Here is a 13,209-nt window from a genome sequence, read left to right as displayed (position 1 = left end):
CTTAAAATATCATCCAGCATAAGCAAATTTACTCTGCTTTATGATTTTCTTCAGTGTCCAACTGACTTGCATCCAGCTATTCAATTGGATTGAAAATTTTTGAGCTCAAATGGGTTGAACCCATTGATCTCTGTGTAGCAAGACTAGATTATAATATCATTTGGACGGAACATAAAGAGATCATCCAGTCCAACTGCCTGATCATCTCAGGGCTGACCAAAAATTAAAGCAGGTTATTTGGGGCATCCTGCAAATGCCTCTTAAACACCAATAGGCTTGGGGCAGTGAGCACATCTCCAAGTGAGAGGGGGAGAGAGAGATGTTCCCTGGCCAGAGAACTGTTCCCTTGGTGGAGAGAAGAGTATGGCTGTCTGGAGGAGCAAAGACAGGGTGGTTCGCTGTTCATGTAACAAGAACAATTCAGGGAAGATGAAGGAAGAGAAAACATTGACCTGTTGAAAGATAGGACACCAATCAAGAAACATGAGAAGGAGCAGCTATGGCCCTTACTCTCAGACCCAAAAAGGGATGGCAGGTAGGCAGTGGTGTCATGCAAAGAGATGTGACTGTGGGACAAGCGCTAAAATCCCCTGCTCTGCAAGTAGAAGCAGTCTCAGTGTGCCAGACCTTGCTGAGATCTGGCTTGCTAGTCACACATGCTTATCATGCCACCCCTGGGAACTGGAGCTAGCATTCCTGCTTGTCACTGCACTGCACAGAGATGTTATTGTGTTTAGAGCTAGCTCAGGTGTCTTTTAACACACCGCTGTGCAGACAGGCTGGATATTTAACACCCATTTGTTTTTTCAGTTGGGTAATTTATAGCTCAGGATGCAGAACTGTCTCAGAAAATGAATCCATGTGCTAACTGCAGCCATCCAGGAAGACCCTCTGATAGCTGTTTGTTCTTGGCTCCTAGGTTTGCCCTAGGCTGTTCAGTTGACACGTCTGCAATGTGTCAGACCTGTCTGCATCTGTGCAGTTTTTGGTATTTCTGACTTGGGAAACATAGGTTGGAGGGCAAATGCAGCCTGTAATTATATAATCTTTCTCTCCTAAAAATAAAACCAACCAACCAAACCAAAGCAAAACAAACAAACAAAAAACCAAACACAAAAAAAACCCCTCTGAAGTAAAATCTATGACTTTATAGCCCACAGACTCAACCTGGGATTGTGGATACCCATGCACCAGGCTATTTTTTGCAATTGCTTCCTGTGGCAGGTATCAGAAGAAAATTTCACCAACACACATTAATTTCTGAGGGAATATATTTGATTTGGAAAGCAAAACCATTTCAGGGACTTTCTGATAAGCTCTGCTTTGAACTGATGATTTTCTGAAAGTTACTTAAACAACAGAAGTAAATAGCCTCATACAATATGCCAGCTAATTTTTTATGACAACTGATGAAGGACAAATAGAGAAGGAGAATGTGGGAAAAAAAATGATTCACTGGAAAATATTTGAGTTTTGTACAAGCATTCAAATAATGATAGATCCCAGTCAGAAATAATGTAGTCATAAAAAAAGATGAATTGGATCATTTACTTGAAACAAATAGTGTAACCAACTCTACTCCACAACCACAAAAAACAAATTTATCTCATAGCAGATGACAGCCCTTTCTCAGGAAAAGGTATTGCTATACAGTCAGCATATACATTTTCAAAGGAATTGGCATTGGGAAAGAGCACTCTTCAAGCACTTAATATAGGTGATTTTTCTTTATGACTTTCATTTAAAGTACATTATGAAAGTCACTTGATTCTACTTGCCAAGTAGAATAAATGACATGAATAAATGACTTTCAAAGCCGCCAAAACACTGGAACTGATTTAATATACTAAGAGGAAACATTGTCAGAGCAGCATTCGGAATCAGTCACACTGGTTTGGAAGTTTACCACCATGTAAAAGCTATATTACAAGATTGTGGCATGAGACATGGAGACTGACGCGGGCTCATTGCCACAGAAGGGAAGATCTTTGTCATCCTTACCAAACATGCAGCAAACGGGTTCAGATAAAGGCCCTTGCTTTATGACTGACTGCCTGTTGTGAGAACCACTTACCACAGAGCTCCCCAAAATTTAGGTCGTCATTTGGATCCAGCTGAGTTCTGACCTGAGTTAGAGACTGCCCTTCCAAATGGTCCATCACATTTGTTAGTGGAAATCTGCCCTTCTCTTTAGCAGAAAAATTGGACTGAGTGTCATTTTCTTATAAATGCTGATTGGTTATCTGCAACTTATCTGGAGGGGATCCTCACAGCAAAATATTGAGTCTGTTGTGCATCTTGTCTGAAGCTTCTCCAACAGAGAAAAAAAATAATAAATAAAATACTTCCAATGAATTGTGTCTGAGGATTCTGTAATATTTAGACACCACTTGCTACCATCCAAATATTCCTAGTAAGAACTGGAGCTGGTCAAAAAAACCCCATGTAAATTCTCACAAACAAGGGCAGAGTAAACTTGTCCTAATTTTCATTTAAACATTTCAAGACATGATATTCCTCCATCAGTGATGGAGCCAATAAGAGAGCAAGCAGAAAAAATTTCTATCAGCAGAAATGTTTATAAGGAGACATGTCTTCATACATTTTGGAAATAAACTAGAAGAGGAATTTTCTAAATGTTTAGGGTTTTGCAAATGGCAAAGAAAACTCGACTGGAGGATCTACTGCCTTCCTTCCTGCTGTCTTTGTGTATGGTCTCAGGAGGAGAGTCAGAGGTGGCAGCTTGCACAAGTTACTACCTGAGAGTGTGAGCCAGTATGGGAAGACTATAGCCTGTATGGCACATTTCAATTATTTATATATTCATGGGTTCAGGTGTTGATTTGCAGGTCTACGTAAAGGACACTGGAAAATGTTGTCAGTTCAAAAGGACTGTTTGCCATCTGTTGTGTTTACTGTAAAGCACCCCAGATTGCATGAAGACAATTCCTTGATATAGTCTTGCCCTCCTATCTGTTTCTGCAGTCTCACATTAATCTAACCTTAAAAACAAAAAACAAAAATGCATCTTGTTATCAGGTTGTACTAGGCAACAGGAAAATTTGCTGTCTTTGAAATCTATATATCTGCAGATGGGTTCACCAAGCCAATTTATACTGGTGATATAGTATCCCACTGGAGAGGGGATAGGTACTTCACAAAATGATATCTGATCTTCCGATCTCTATCAAAAATGTAGGCTGAAGTTAGCCTGCGAAGTAATGATTTTTTAAATTTTTTTCTGTAAACAAAATGAGATTTATACAAGATACTAACTAGCAGGCAGCTGGAACTGAGTAAAACCCATCTCACTCAAGGTCTATTCCCAGTTCTGCTTCCAAAATCTAACATGCTTCAGCTGTTGCCCCTATAAATATGTTTCACTGGATACAATCCCCAATTTATCTGCATAGCAGGCACTCTAAACAAAACAAAATGAAGTACAATCACTGTTTCACCACATCCCAGAAAATTAGAGGTATTTTTCTCTTCTAACACATTTTGCCCACAATTGTGTAGAAAGTTATCCTTGAGAACATGAGTCCTTCCTCCATTCTTTGCAGATTTCTTTATTATGAAAGTATTCACTTCCTGAACTCTTTTACTTTACTGTAAAATGGATGTGTATGTTGCAAATAGGTTTTACTGTTGTCATCTTAGTCTTGAAACCTTCATCAGCTAGCCCAAACAGGCTGTTATTTCTGTGTTGAACAGCTTCAGCCCAGTGACTGTGAGGCACTGTTAATTTATTGTTAAAAGCCTGAAACATTTTTCTCTTATGGAAATACAAACATCCTCTAGGCTTTGTACCTTCAAGGCTGTTTTTTAAGATAAAGTCTACTGCCTATCAGAGCATTGCACCACTTTAATATCTAACAAGGACATAATGTGAAGGCCTTTAAAAATCAGAGGCAATTTTTGCAAAAGGTTTTTCACTATGCCTTCTCAAATACTACATTTTATGAATGAAAGTAAATTCTTGCTACCCACAAATACTTGTTCAGTGTCAATAAGATATAAAGGCAGAAGATTCATGTCAATGGTTAAATGGAAAGGTTTCGAGGAAAAAGCATTTACTAACTGTAGAATGAATCCTGAGGTTTTGTAAAAATAAATGATATGATAGAAACATAAATGGCACACAAAATCTGTTAAGTATCGTAATTTCCAAATTCTCAAATATCTTTGCCCACCAAGAGTGCTACTCTACTGCCCTTTCCTGCAGCTCTTAATGCCAGAGTGAGAGTCAAGCGTTCACAATAAGGACATTTCTTTATTACTTTTATTTATTTATTTATTTATAAAATCCTGTGGGAGCAATTCAGGAACAGTCACTAGAAGCCCTTCCATTTTATCCTTGGGACAGAAGAAAATCTACCTAAGAAAAGATATGAATCTATTATAGGAGTAAACTTGTTTCACCTCACTCGTGACTGCCAATTTAAGACAGAAGTAAATGTCACAGATCAGCTTACTATAGCATTTCTTCTCAAAAATCTTGTTGTGGTACATATCTATATGGAACAAAGAATATGCTAATATTTCCTAGTATTCTTTACAGTAAATGGATATCTGACAGGATTAACGGAGAAGACAAAGTTTTTGGGTTTTGTACTACTGGCCTTCAAGAGGCATCAGTGAAAGAGCTTTCTGCAAAGAGTGCACATCATGAGCGAGAAGTCTATTTCATGCCATTCTACCATGTTCCGTTCTGTTCCATTCTATTCCATTTACTTTCATTCAATTCCACTCTATTCCTCTTAATTTCGTGTAATTCCATTGCATTCCATGCCATTCCATGAGGTGTCATTCCATTTTATTCTATGAAATTCCATTCCATTCCATGCCATGCCATGCCATGCCATGCCATGCCATGCCATTCTATTAGGTTTCATTTATTAAATTCCATTCCATTCCATTCCATTCCATTCCATTCCATTTCGTTCCATTCCATTCCATGCCATTCTATGAGGTTTCATTTCATTCCATTCCATTTCATTCCGTTAAATTCTATGAAATTTTATTCCACTCCATTCCCTTCCATTCTGTGGTATTTTATTTGTAATCAGATCTATCCAGTCCTTTTGCTTTGTTTTTCAGCTCAGAGCAAAAACTGAGAACTTCACCATGATTATTGTCATACTGAGCTGGGGCCCTCCAAACCTCCTCTTCTCTGCAGATGTGGAAGGGAACAAGGTGCATGAGCAGGTGCTTGCCTGTATCTGGTGAAGCTCTCAGTTGCACAGGTAAACATTCAGGTCATTCCCCTTCATAGAAAGAGACATCTCGTCTGGACACACACAGATATTTGTACCTCCCATTCCTTTGGAAATGCCTCCACAGGTAGACCAAAATAAGAATTCATCTAAATATGGTGCCACAAAGCTGTATTCTCCTCTGCAGTGACCAGCTGGGCTTGTTTACCGACTTACAGTGACCTAAACCATGTCTCACACTTAAATTGGCCTAATAGAGGCCCTACAGCCCATTTCCCCACTCCTATAAGAATGCAAAACTCTGCTGGTGCCTGTGCTGTGGAAACTGCACAGTGAATGCATTTTCTGCATGGAAAACAATGGCAGCCTGCTTTGCAGGCTAGTTACAGCAATAGGTTTCAGATTTGTAAGATAATTTGTGACATTTACTTCTGTCTCAAACTGGCAGCACAAGTGTGGTGAAACAAGTTTACTCCTATAATAGATTCATATCTTTGCTTAGGTAGTTTTTCTACTGAATAAATACCTGCTTAAAACTTATGTCTCAGGGAAGGGGCAAAACATCCTCACCACATGCAAAATACAAAAAAAAAAAAAAAGCAGGGTACGAAAAGAAGAAAAATAGTATTCTCCATCAGAGCTTTTTACTATTTGGAAACTGGGACATGAGGAGCATAATATAAATAAATTATGCCCCTTAACAATATCATAGAAACAAGTAAAATAATAATCTGTCTACATTCCTCAAGGAAAAATGCTACTGACTTTTAGCCCAAAGAATTTTTATTTCATGTGAGTGAAACAACACAATTCACAGTCATATGTTAGGCAAAAGATTACTTAGAAATTGGAATGGTTTATTGTGTTTGTGATGCACGAGTTTCTAGAGCTGTTGAATTTGTCATTATTTCAGTTTCTTTCAGAAAAACAATCAATATCCAGAATCAGAAGATGGGGTAAATATATTTTCTGGGAGTGAAGTTCTTTCTACATGCTTAAAAAATCCTTATTGAGGTTTAGAAATTACCAAAAAAATAGCACTCAGCTTTCATTTGACTGGGGTATTTTTTCAGAGTACTTTAGAATCCAAGTTCTGCAACTTCACAACTGGAATTAACCCATCCTCCAACACCTGAATTTCTAGGAAAATATAGGTGGAAGACTCCCTTGAAAACATTTGGGGGAAGCATTCTTCTTACTGCCTACAGAGTGAGGCAGCTAATGGCTTAATTTAAAACATTTATTAAAAATATATAAGACTGAATTTGGGAAATGGTAGTAGGTTTTGTGGGGGGGGGAATACCGTCTTAAATTCCAGTAGGTTCTTGCAGCTAAACAACTGTAAGATATTTACTTGCAAGTATCATAACACTACTACAAGGATCACTGCTCTAAATGATCCCTTAATCTGGGACTGGGAGAAGTGTTTAATTGCCTCATCTTCTGGTCAAAGAATAGAACATCCTTGGAGAGCTTCACTATGTGTTCCTACTTCCCTGTATGGTTAGAGTGTTCCACTGCTTAGCCACTCTTCCAGTGAAGAAGCTTTCCAATCCAATCTAAACCCTGAAACTTCTGTGCTGATCAGCTTGCTTTGGCTGGTCATAGTGGAACAAGACTCAGCGTGGCACTGCTTTGTCTGTCAGAAGTGGTTTCTTGTATTTGCAGTGAATCTTTGGCACCGAGGACAGAAATATATCAGAGCTCAAGTACCTGGGGTTCAAACTCTGAAGGGAGCTGACAAGAAAGATTGAGAGAGACTTTTACAAGAGCATGTAGTGACAGGATAAGAGGGAATGGCTTCAAACTGAAAGAGAGTAGTTTAGATATCAGGAAGAAATTCTTTATTGTGATGGCCATGAGGCACTGAAACAGGTTGCCCAGAGAACTTGTGGGTGCCTAATCCATAGTAGTAATATTCAGGGCCGGGTTTGATAGGGCTTTGAGCAATCTGGTTTAATGGAAAGTGACCCTCTCCTTAGCAGGAGGGGCTGAAACTAAGTGGTCTTTAAGGTCCCCTCCAGCCCAAGCCATTCTTGGATTCTATGCTTCTATGATATTCAAGGATTTTACTGTCACAGAGGGCAGAATCCAGTCTTCCATCTCCTGACAGAACAAAGTATTCTCTATCTTTGATTGCCTCCTATCTCCCTTTTTCCTGACTGGGAAGTTACCTGTTGTTAACAGCACAAGTTATCAGAAATATGTCCTTGCTAAAGTCAGCCAACAAGCTCTTTATGACTCAGAAAAGAAGCCTTCTGGTTATTTGGCTCAAGTGGAGCCATATGGACAATCTACTTCCCAAATGGCAATGAATCGGATAAAGAGATTCCCTGCCCCAACACTAAGCAGGAAGTGTTGACCTAATTGACAGATAAAGGATCTGGCCGGAAAAGAAACTGATACTGTCACTGTTCAAAATGCTTTTATACCTCTAGGTTTAAGCAAACAATAGGAAGTTCCAATAAAAAAATGGAACTATTTGAATCTATTTTATGAAAATGACAGAGAAATTACAATTACCTACATTGAGCCAGCAGTTGTGCATAGGTATATGCCAGTATAGTTTCCTGTTGAATAGTACAAACCATTGCAAGGAAAAAAACCCAAACCAAACCAAATCTAAAACAAAACAACAAACCCCATACAAGCAAGGCTCGGGAGTTACAGTAGATAAAGCTGTAACCCACAAATCTGCAACCACTGCAGAAGACAAGTGCTGATGTACACAAAACGAAGCCATTTATGTAGACACTTGTACTGTAGATACTGCATATCACAGTTATCAAGGTCAGCTATGTATGAATTGCACAAGACCCTATCCATTACAGATGTAGCTGTTATGGGACTTCTTTTAACAGGAATCCAACTGTTCAACTATGGTTTGAGTTTAAACTCCCTTCCCAACACTGCCTTGAAGATTTGAGGGATTCATAATTCAGATGCTTGCATTAAATTTTACTTCTCAGGCCAAAAAGCTTTTCCTTTCCTCCCCTGAGCCATTGTCAAGGTCTTATGGGTATTGTAACATTCGTGCCTCAGCTACTGCAGATGCTGCTGAAACAAACTGATTTTTACAACTCCAATCTTCATTTCTTCTGTTTCCCTACACTCTGCATTTGACTCCAATAACATTGTTGAGGCAGTTGCCTGGAGAAGAAGAGAGGGGAGACCTCATTGCAGTCTACAACTTCCTCTCGAGGGAAGCAGAGTGACAGGCACTGATCTGTTCTCTGCGGTGCCCAGTGACATGACTCGAGGGAAAGGCCTGAACGTGTGTCAGGAGAGGTTTAGGTTGGATATTACAAGAAGGTTCTTTACCCAGAAGGTGATTGGGCACTGAAACAGGATCCCCAGGGAAGTGGCCACAGCACCAAACCTGATAGGTCTGAAGAGGTGTTTGGACAATGCTCCCAGGCACATGGTGGGATTCTCAGGATTGTTCTGCACGGGGACAGGAATTGGACTTTGATGATCCTAGTGAGTACCTTCCAATTCAGGATATTCTATGACTGTAATTCTGTGCTAAGTTCCTATTGTAGCCTTTCTGATTCAGCATTAAAGTTTCTTTCTTTTTACTGCACTTTGAGAAACTCGTCTTACAAATTATGACATGTATATTTTATAAAGCAAATTAATATGCTAAAATATGCACAAATCAGTCTGATTTTGCCTAAAGGCATCTGTCCAAATGGGAAAAAACCATCAGAAGTTCATTAATTGCAGTCTTACAAATGCTGTTCCTTACAGAGACATGGATGAAGAACTCATGGCACAAAAAGGCAAAAGCAGGTTAGGTTTTTTAATCAAAAACTGAATTGGGAAGCTATAGAAACCAAACATGTTTTGTAACAAAACTTTGGACTTTGAGTCAATTTAGGCAGCGGCTGATCCCCAAAGAATTTCCATGTTCAAGAAGTTAATCCCAGGAAAAAGACTGAGACCCTATTAGGTATAGAGTCCATATTTGAACCCATAATTGTCATTTATTAATTTTGGTGTTGAGCTGGGTGTTCCGCTCTTGATAAGACAACCACGGAGAGAAGTGTGGAACTGCAGTGGACATTTGAACTATGAAAGGGAACATAAATATGCAAACAGGTGCTAAGTGAAAGGAAAAGGCAGTTATCTCAGACTGCTTCCCTTTTTATTGTACTGAACATCAGGAAGAGATTCTTCTGCTCCTTACATGCTTCCTGGCTCCCAACAGGGCTGGAGTCCACTGGCAGAGCATTGCTACAAGGATGTTTACTCACAGCATCACTCCTTACAATAGAGTCCTACAGTATAAGGTACAAGAAAATTGTTCATCCTGCTTGATTTGCAATCTGATCAGTGAAAGAACGGCCCTGGAGCCATAAGGTGCACAAGTCAGTGAGTATTTTGCTGTTAACCAGGCTTTGATTTCTCCTCACTACCATCTAGACAACCATCTTACTAAAAAAATGCCCAAGGGTGATTCAAAAAAAGCAAGGAGGTACAGGTTTGTTCCATCTGTGTCAGGATAGCAAAGTACAGGCAGTGAAAGCAGCACCACATCCAGAGAGGCCAACACTGTGCTCAAGGCCACTGAAGCAAATGTTCTTAAATTGTTGTGTGTAAAATTTTGGCTCCATTATTTTAATATGAAAAACTTCTTGCCTTTTTTTTTTGTGTCTTCTCTCTTTCTTTTGAAAAGGGAAGAAAACAGTGCAGGAAAAGCAGAGACATGAAAACCAGAAATCAAAACCAGAAAATAATTGAAATATAGACAGTGGAAGCTGGTAGTATTACCCTTGAAAAACTGTGCAGGGCCAGAAGTTTGACTCGATGATCCTTGTGGGTCCTTTCCAAATCAGCTTATTCTGTGATTCTGTGATTGTTTAAAAAAGAACAGTAGCTTCTTGTATCCTATCATCTATTCAGTTAGTGCCCAAGAAGAGTTCTTCCCCAAAATATCTTCTATGGTCCTTGCAGTGATGATTTCTTGTCAAAATAAGCTGGAGAGAAAATCTTACAGTGGAAGGGAAGAATATTAGAGGACAAGAATAAAATCACTGCAATGGCAAGATAACCTCATAAACTTGCCCTCAGTGCCACTCAAAGTGCTTTTCCTCCTGAGAAGCTGCTGAGCTCCAGCACTTTCATTCTTTACAGTACATGGGACAACAGGCTCCCCTCACATGTTTGCAGGACTGATCCGCTTCACCTCATAGTTTCCATACTTTGATGAGGACGAGGAACATCGTTAGGAGGCAGCAATTTGTTAAAGTTAGAGTGGTCTGAGTCTATAATCCTCAGAGCAGACCAGCTGAGTGTCTCCCAGTGTTTCCTTGGGAGCCATATCATCCCATTTCTAAAGCAGACAGCTCCACTGTTCAAGTCTTGAAATATTTCTGTAGGTGCCCATGCTGTACCACAGTCTCAGCCTAGGACTGTAACCATGTCCCTTGTTTTCTGAGCTATGATGTCCCTGTGGTGAGGGAAGTTGACACTTCCCAAACACCCACTTGCTCTTCACAACATGACACTATACAGCTTCATTTTTTTGGAAGATGTCCCTGAGCATTGCAAGAGGGTTGGACTGGAAGACCTTTATAGGTACCTTCCAACCCACACTCTTTTTTGATTATGGTAGGATATGGATACTAGGCAGTGGGGGCTGTGTGTGCATCTGGAAAAGGCAGTGTAAGATGACTGCAGTGTGCCTTGCTGGATTTTGGCTGTTATATCACAATAATCTGTGAATAAGAGGAGATGCAGAATTACCACATCAGCTCACGGAATCCTGTCAGCACTAACAGCAACACCGTGGATGCCTCTATTTACAGTAAAGGAGATTCATGGATAAGCACTTGGCATCCTTTTGTTGCTCACTTCATAGCCAGTGAAGTTCCCTATCCAGTATTGTGTAGCTGCCTGGAGTTGTAGAATGATACTGTTGGGTAACTTAACGCTGTGCAGAGTATTAATGAAACGAGAGGGTGAAAATAAGGCCTGTGTCACCCACCCATTTCTTCTTCAGTAGTTTTGTTCTTTGGAGAGTGATGTGCCAGTACCAGCCACTAATCACCTCTACAATTTGGTCTGGGTCTATTTTTAATGCTCAAAACACAAAGTTCTGTCTCTGTTTTGGCAGATGAACATTGCAGCAGATGTCAAAACAGATGTGTATACAAGTTAATGATGGGATTCACCACAGTCAATTTTAGCCTTTTGTAACTTATGCACATGTACACCAATGGTTGTTATGTTCAGCAGAGATACTCAGAGAATGGTGAATTCTGTGTTCCTGTCTGCTTTTAATGATTAATGAGACTCTGATGTGTATGATCTACATCTTTGAGAAACCTCAAAGTTGGGCACTTAAATCCTACCCTAAACATGCAAAGATATAAATGGTCCTTAATTTCAGATTCTTGTCCTTTAGAGCAGGCTGGACTTAATTCTATAAACTTCTTAAAACACTGAAGAAGTGTTCGATGAATGTAGGAAGAGTGATATTTACTTTTATTACCTACCTCCTCCACTACCCACGCCAGTTACATTTTTAACATGTCAATATCCATGTTTTTCAGGTTTAGATCTTTGCCAAAAAAGAGAGAAAGAGTGATTGAAAAGGAACTTGCTGTGGCATTTGAGGGTATTTGTTGCTGGACTAATCCTTCCCTGTTTGTGACATGTCCTTTGTCAGATGCACACTGATGACAGCATAGCTTCTGCTTACATCAAATTCCTAACAGAGAGAGAAGAACTAGTGATGCAGCCGCAGTACTCAGTTTAGCTGTAGACTTGGAATACTTCAGACTTCAGCATGCCCTACATCCAGGGGCCATGGCTGATCTGCTTTCAAAATGAAGATTTTTTTCATTCAGATGTTTTTGGAGATAAACATCTTTCTTTGTCATGATACTCCTGGTTCAAATTTGTTTCCAGTTGTGTATAAAGGCTCCAGATAGAGCTGGTAATGGGTGTTGTAGACACAACTGCACCTGCTTTGTAAATACAGCTCCATGTAATAACAATGGAAATATTTTGTGGCAATCAACCATTTCATCTTTCTGTAAAAATACAATGAATTTACAATCCCTCATGCATGAAAGTTTCTTTTTTAGGGCCTCCCTTTACAGTGATTTTGTAAGAAAATAATCTGTGTTCTCAACAGGCCTGTTCATCAGTAAAAAGGTGTCAGCAAAAAATTGGATGGTTGTTAGAGACACCCGGAAGAATTCTTTCCAGCCTTATTAAAAAATACAAAAACAGTTTTTTGACTGCTTGGAAAAACAGATCAAATTGTGAATGCAGACAGAAGATCAAACAGATCCCAGGCATCTCTTTCCCCTAAAGGAGTTAATCTGTCTTCTTTTATTAAAAAAGTTAAATGCAAAAAGGCCTAATTCTTATCTACAGAGACTCAGCAGAGCGCTAGTGGGAAAGCAACATCAATTGGCAGAGGAAGACATTTCTCTGCAGGCTCTGTGCTCTGTGCTGGCAGAGCAGGGGGTGGAAATATCTCACGTATGGCCTAGGAGATGTAACCTGACTTGTTGGACCTGAGCACTGCTACCCTGGATTCAAAGTGTCCACAGCACATGGAGAAATGCTGAGCCATTAGAGTGGCAGGCTCAATCTGGCCTGTGCCTGCTGCATCCAGGGCACTACTCTGGGGAAAAGCTGTCTTTGGTTTCCAAATGCAGCACTAGCACTTGCACATAATAAGCATCCCCAGGGTTGAACATGGGTTCAGGCCCTTGCTGGGCCAGTTTTGGCACCTACAGTGAAAGGAACTTTCCAACAGGGAAGCAGTAGCTGCTGCTCATCTTTATATCCTTGCTGATCACCTTCAGTATCTCTGTGACCAGAGTCAGGAATTTTGAGAGTTTATCCAATTTCCAAGCAGAGGCACAGCAGTCTAGCATTATCTTCCCCAGAGATCTCTTACCTCTAGACACGTCAAATTTAAGTATGTGAGCCAGTAAGAAAACACCAGCTGTAGATCCCCTTCTTAAAGACC

This window comes from Coloeus monedula (genome assembly GCF_965178545.1).
Source record: "Coloeus monedula genome assembly, chromosome: 5".
Lineage (NCBI taxonomy): Eukaryota > Metazoa > Chordata > Aves > Passeriformes > Corvidae > Coloeus > Coloeus monedula.
Note: the sequence above shows the minus strand (reverse complement) of the source record.